Source organism: Limulus polyphemus, unplaced genomic scaffold (genome assembly GCF_000517525.1).
Source record: "Limulus polyphemus unplaced genomic scaffold, Limulus_polyphemus-2.1.2 Scaffold4741, whole genome shotgun sequence".
Classification (NCBI taxonomy): Eukaryota; Metazoa; Arthropoda; class Merostomata; order Xiphosura; family Limulidae; genus Limulus; species Limulus polyphemus.
Window position 1 is genome coordinate 1 of NW_013670351.1, and position 6,697 is coordinate 6,697.

Genomic DNA, 6,697 nt, shown 5'->3' on the forward strand with positions numbered 1-6,697 from the left:
TGGCCTCGACATTTAATTATATGATCAAGAATTGTTGTAAAGTTACAGAATTTAAAAGTAAACTACTTAAAATGCAATCTTTTATAAAGGAATGAATGATACAATGTGAAATTTGGAGCGTCATTTACTTTGAAATGATCACATAATCTGTGGTCATAAATAGTTGAATGCCACATTTAGTCAAAACGATGTTACGTCTCCGTTCGTTAGTTGATTTTCCGTAACTTCGTTCCCACAAAACTTAAGCGACAAAAGTCCTTTCTTAATAAAACTGGTTTATTCTTTTGGTATATATATAAGAGAGTGACAACGTGACGGAATAATGTGTGTAGGTAGTGAGTAATTGAACTGCAGTCAGAAAGTATTGTTGAAGTTAACGTTTGTTGTTAAAACATTTGTTATAGAGCGACTGTTGAAAATAAGTGTATCGGTAAAGTTATATCCAGAAAGGACTACCCTATATCTAGTAATCTCCCGAAATTCCCGAAGGTTCGAGAGAAGTGGCGTTACACTAGTCACATGACCTCGCTGACGCAACAATATTGTGTAATGTTAAGTAATTATACTCTGACAAACTTCATTACATGACAAATGATGGTGGAATACAGTATAATAATTGTTATCATTTAGTTCTTGGTTACTAAAACTGTCATTTGAAGTAAACATTTCATATAAATGGAATTTTTTTATACACCAGAAATGTTCATTAAACGATATTTCAACCAAGCAAAATTAAATGGTCCACCGGTGGGACAACGGTAGGTTTTAGGATTTACAATATTGAAATCAGGGGTTCGATTCCCCTCGCTGGACACAGTACATATCCTGATGTGACACACCAACACAATTAGATGAGCAAGGAATATTTTTAACAAAACAGTCTAGTTTATTTCAAAAATTCTTCTTTTGTTTTACCTATCTATGATAATAGGCTCAACGTTCCCTTTAATTTTTTTCAGTCCATGTGCGGAATGAATTTTTTCATGTGCATCAGTATCAAGGCGATGTGCGGATGTGCGCTGCCAGTTTTTTTAAGAGAGTGGTAGTGGTATTTTTAGACCATCGACCCTATTGGATTATTAGGTCGCTTTGCAGTGCTACCAGTTAGTTATTTGTGCTTTAGGCCTATCGACTACCATGGTCATAAAGACCGTCAACGTGTTGAAACTCCTCACCATAAATGAGGATGTGTGCGGGTGAAATAATTAAGTGCGCGGCACTTAACTGGTTGTTATGTAGCTTAGAGGGAACGTTGCATACACTGATTATTTAGTTGAAATGTAAGTTTTTTGTGTTTTTTAAAAAAAAAGATTAGTGTACAATAAGATAGCGTAATTTGACGTAAACACATCTCAAAACTATCACGTGAGTTACATTTCTTTAGACCAGATCCTAGATTCTCTTAAGTAAGAAATATTAGATGTAAACAGCCTACACAGACTGATGGAAAGACATCCTGAAGGAAGAAAATCTATTGATCAATTCACTAGTCCTGTGAAAAGCGACAATCCAGTGTCCAATGTAACATATAAAAGGTGTTTTGTGTCTTTGATAATTATTGTTCTAATTTTGTTACATTTCTGTTCAGTTTCTTGTTTTTTAGGTTAAAACTCAGCTAGTTTTGTTCAATTTAGTATCAAATCGTGATTTATCTTGCCAATCCTCCTATTATAAAGGGACTGTACCTAATACTTTTTGCAGAAATCAACTTAACTAGAGAATACCACAGCAAAATAAGAGGAAAGACATGACGTTACGTCAAAGTAAAAAATAAATAAAATAAATACAGAATAAACTGATCGTCTTGTGGGAAGATTATTGAAAGATATGGTAATGTAAATATATGATCATATATTTTTATGGTAAACTGTATGAAAGGAAAATCAGATCTGAGGAATATAGAGAACCTGTACAAACTTTCCACGGCGAATTTCGGCTCTCTCAGGATCAGAGCTTAACCTGTCTTGAAAGTGCCAAACTGTATTCATAATGCATATTCTCTTTAAGTTGACCAATCAGAAGAGGGTATCGAAATGCGGAAGTACTTCTGACAGTCGCAAGGTGAAAAGATATGTTTGTTTGTTTATTTGTAGTTAAGCACAAAGCTACACAATGGGTTATCTGTTCTCTGTCCAACACGGATATCGAAACTCGGTTTTTAACGTTGTAAGTCCGCAGATATGCCGCTGTGCCACTATGGCAGGTGAAAATAACAGAATATTACAAAAATAAAACATCTCGCTGGAATTTTGCACATAACCTCAACCGGACATAAGGTGTTTCAAAGTTAAAATTTAGAAAACTTATTAACTATTTAGATGTGAACATACTGTAGTATTTGCAAAGTGCACTGTTAGTAATAACACCCATAAACAAGGGGATGATAGGTAAATTTATCGAGGACGGTACCATGTCTTTAAGGATTATTATGGTTATTATTAGAACAAGATGGATTCAATTTATGTATTTTAGGTTACACAGATTCATTAGTTTTTGTTTTTTCACATTTCAATTTCAGTAAAGCTTGTGGCTACAACCGGTAGTTTGTTTAAAAATGACTCAAAGTTGTACAATTTTGCGGAGCATCAGACTGTTTTGAATATTAAACTGCCTGACAATAAATATATTTTTGTATTTTTACGTTACTTACATCATTGCCCTTTTTATGTTTTTTAGCCATCTATACAAAGAGAAAATGTTTTTATGGCTAAAAAATGTTCATTCAATCACTTTCAATTTTGCATTGTGAACTGATTATTATACAATATAGATTCAAGTCGGTTTCCGCTCTTTTTGTTGACGTAGGCACCATACAAAATTCCCGTCGAGTAAGAAAGTTCCACGTAAACTATTACATTATATTTTAGCCACACACACACTCACACACAAAACCAAATTTGTAATCCTTTAATTCTGGGTGCGTATTGGTTCTCTGGTTGAGTTCTGGATTTTGGAGATGGCGAGCTGAGTTTAAATCCTTGCGATACTAAAAAATATTCCTCACACTTTAAGTTGTAGGTACATTAAAAAGAGTTGACAATCAATCTCTTTACATGGATGGTGGCTGATTGGTGCTGCTGACTGGTTGTCTTTCCACTGTTCAGTGGTACAAAATTCGGAAAGGCGGTAGATACTTTTAATAGCTTTGCCAAAGATACATGGTGAAATATTATATATTTCCTCTGATATACATTTCTTAATTTTCTATCTCGAAAAATGTCTGATAGGTTCGCTAAAACAATGGTTCTCAAAGTGTAGTCAGCGACCATTGGTGGTCCGCAGACTGGTCCAAATTGGAAGTCACTAATGATTTTTTTTTTTTTTTACGATGGAAAACGAAAGCGGGTAGGGTAGGTGGTCCAAGGGTTCTTTTGCCCCACCAAAGTGTTCTGTGGACGAAAAAGTTTGAGGAACACTGCGCTAAAGTAATTCCCACATAAAAAAAACTAAACGAAATCTTCCATTCTGACTATGCTATTATCTAAGTCAAACAAACCCGGCGTTTACTTTAACGTCAAACAAGCCATTAGAGACTTAACAAGCCAATTTAGCATAAATATCGGCCAAAAATACCGTTAACAATGAGGTTAGCCAACTGATGAAACGCTGCATTTTAATCTTTATTAATAGGAATGTAAAAAAAAGAGTATGTTCAACTAACTATTCTGAAGTACAGAGTTTGCTTTGATTGCGAGTTGACATTAATTCACTTTTTATATTGTGAACAAAGTTATAAATGATGTAATGAAAAAATACTCGTGATTGTTTATTTGATGAATAATTAAAATTCGATATGAAAATACGCCATGGATTGGCGCAGGCGCAATGTAACGAAAGACTTAGTAAGCCGCTGTATTTTATAATCTATACTACTGGAAAGTGTAGTCGTCTACGTATACAAAACCAAACCGGTTGGAACCGGTCGTGAGAATAGTATATATACACTCTCCCACAAACATGTATATACTATGTGTGTGTATAAAAATATATACACGTGCGCAATACACACCTACATTATAGAAATGATTTACTGAAAGGTTTTCTAACAGTTGTTACAAATACTTACATAAGCATTATTATGGTCTGAAAGACAGGATCCACACTTATTATTTATATACAGATATAACTTAAATAAGTCATGTGAAGAGCAGAACGTGTAGATAACAAACTGAGCTAGTCTTATCACGATATCGCAAAATTAATACTACCTTTAACAAATTTATTTGACTCTTTTATGTCATTTTATGTTGTTTTAGTATTACTTGAGATTTATAATTTGTAATTACTCGAAACAATGCGTATAAACACGTGTATAGCACTGAACAAAAATGCAATCGTTGACTGTAGATTTCTTTAAAAGAAAAAAAAAGCACTAGTAAGTGTTTAACTACAGCACGTGGTACCAGATAACCCGAATGTAGTGGTCGATTTCAAAACATATCGCGTTTCCCAGAGATGTCCTTGGAAATCTTGTTCTCGCGGTACACCAGTTGAAACTATGTTAAGAGAAGCTTCACAGTGTTACTAGTAATCCAGTAATCTGAAACTTGAGGGCTAGTTTAAGGAGCCATATTAATAGGTAAGTTGTGGTTTGGTACCATTAACTCCATATGTCCAAATGAAAATACAAGATAAATAATTACTGGATGTGTATTTTTTATATAAAATATACTATGAGCTTATGTTTATTAATTACTGCATATTTATTGACATATACATAAGTTGTTTCCCAGTTTTGCAATATACTCATAAGGGCTTGTTACTTATCTCAAGTTACAAGTGCACGTGTTTATATGTATATCTACAAGTAGTGTTCGTTCAGGATCCAGTTATACAGTTGTGATATCTTTGAAAGTGGACATAAACTGTTTACAGTTACATCAGCATCATTAAATATGCTGCGTTTTTCAAGTTTAAGAAAAAATAAGAGGTATGTTTTATTGTCGTTAATACAAAAATTGTTTTGACTCAAAGTGACGAAGGAGGCTGCATCACCAGCTCATTTTATTACAGGCTGAAAAAAATACAAAAATTAAGTCAGTATGTATACAATCTCCAAATATATATGAAGAATAACATCATTTAACACATAAATAAATAATTCATCTTTGAACTAGTTTTACTAGTATGGCTGACCCCATGCTCCTTATTCGGATTTATACAAAGACAATTTCCTTCAACATTCTCACGAAAGAAAGAAATCATTAAAATAAATTCAATAAAACACAACCAGTGTGAAGTTGGACAGATATTCAATATTAAGCTGGCACGATATTCACATCGAAAATATAACAAATACAGCACAATGATACAAGTAAGTTTTCATAGTACAGAATCTGCGTGCCGTGCCACTCTACACTGAATGGCTCTGAAGAGCACTGATATACCTCTATATAGCCTACGTGCAACTAATGTGGCACGTCACTTGGTTTATTAGCACCACCCTCACAAACATACTACACCACTTACCCAAATTCAACAAAAAAGCAACTACTCATCCTCAGACTTGATATTAAACCTGACTATGAGCAGTTGATAAAATAAATTTGTTTCTACTCTAAGGCTATATTTTTTATTCTGGTTTTGTTTTATTTTACTACATTTATCTTGTGTGAATTCTAATCCTAATGAAATGCTCACAAAGTCAACAAAACGTTCTAGCATTGAACAAATCGGCTTTTATGGTAGTTCAAACTTAGTATCGTTGAATTCTGAAATGTTTTGTGGTTAGAACGTTCGACTCGCAACTTAAAAGTTGCAGGTTTCGAATCCCGTCACTGAACATGCTCGCCCTTATAGCCCTAGGGAAGTTATAAAGTGGTGGTCAGATGTGGTCTACCTTCCTTCCCTGTAGTCTGTCACTTCTATATTAGTGACGACTAGCGCAGTAGTCCTTGCGTAGTTTTGTGCGAAATTCGAAAAACAAACCAGCACAGCAATACTAAACATCAGAGGCGTGGCTAGGTACTTGGGCCCTTAAGAGCAGGAAGTTTCGGCGTTTCAGTGTGATATTGATCGTAATTTAATATTTTGATTTTTAAAGACACCAACGGCGGAGGCACTGTCAAATAGAATCAGGGCACGGGCCGTGTGTGCCTCTACTGAACGTGTGGAAAAGAAATTCACAAAATCTACTTAAAATGACATGTACGAAGTTAGTTGTATCTTGGAAACACATAACACCATAATTGTTTTATGACAAACAAAATGGCGACATTTGAAGACAAATTATACAAGTAAAAAGGGAGTTGTGGTATAATTTATAAGGCAATACAGAAGCAGTTGGAACCATTACAGTCACCTGATATTATACAATAGCATGTTTTTGTAATTTTGTGTCCATTAATTACGTGTTTTATACTGCTTACTAATAATATAAGAATGCTAATCTTTCAACAACCTGCCAGCAAAATTACAAAAGTATGCTGTATTATAACACAAAAGAGCTGCAATGGTTCTAACTACATTGTAGGTTATGGCTAACTCTTTCTCTAATTGTGTTCTTGAAATGGTGTTTTGTGTTTCCAATTTGTAACCAGTTTTGTACACATTCCCATAATTAATTTCCTGTAGATTTTGTGACACTTTTTGGCATATTTAGTAGTGTAGTACTGGTACAATTTGTTTTCAAGCGTTATGTCAAAATGGTTATTATATCATATGAGTGTCGCGTGTTAGTTAATTTAATATTGTTGCG

The 6,697-nt window shown here is 34.1% G+C and overlaps 1 protein-coding gene across 1 annotated transcript in view; it reads left to right on the forward strand.

Moving 5' to 3' along the window:
- Positions 1 to 4,450: 4,450 nt before the first annotated feature.
- The window catches only part of LOC106471624 (sarcosine dehydrogenase, mitochondrial-like), a 65,839-nt gene continuing 63,592 nt past the window's right edge, over positions 4,451 to 6,697 (forward strand). Inside the window, exon 1 of the mRNA XM_013932236.2 lies at positions 4,451 to 4,579. The gene's annotated coding sequence lies outside the window, so the exon portion shown is untranslated. The remainder of the gene's footprint in view (positions 4,580 to 6,697) is intronic.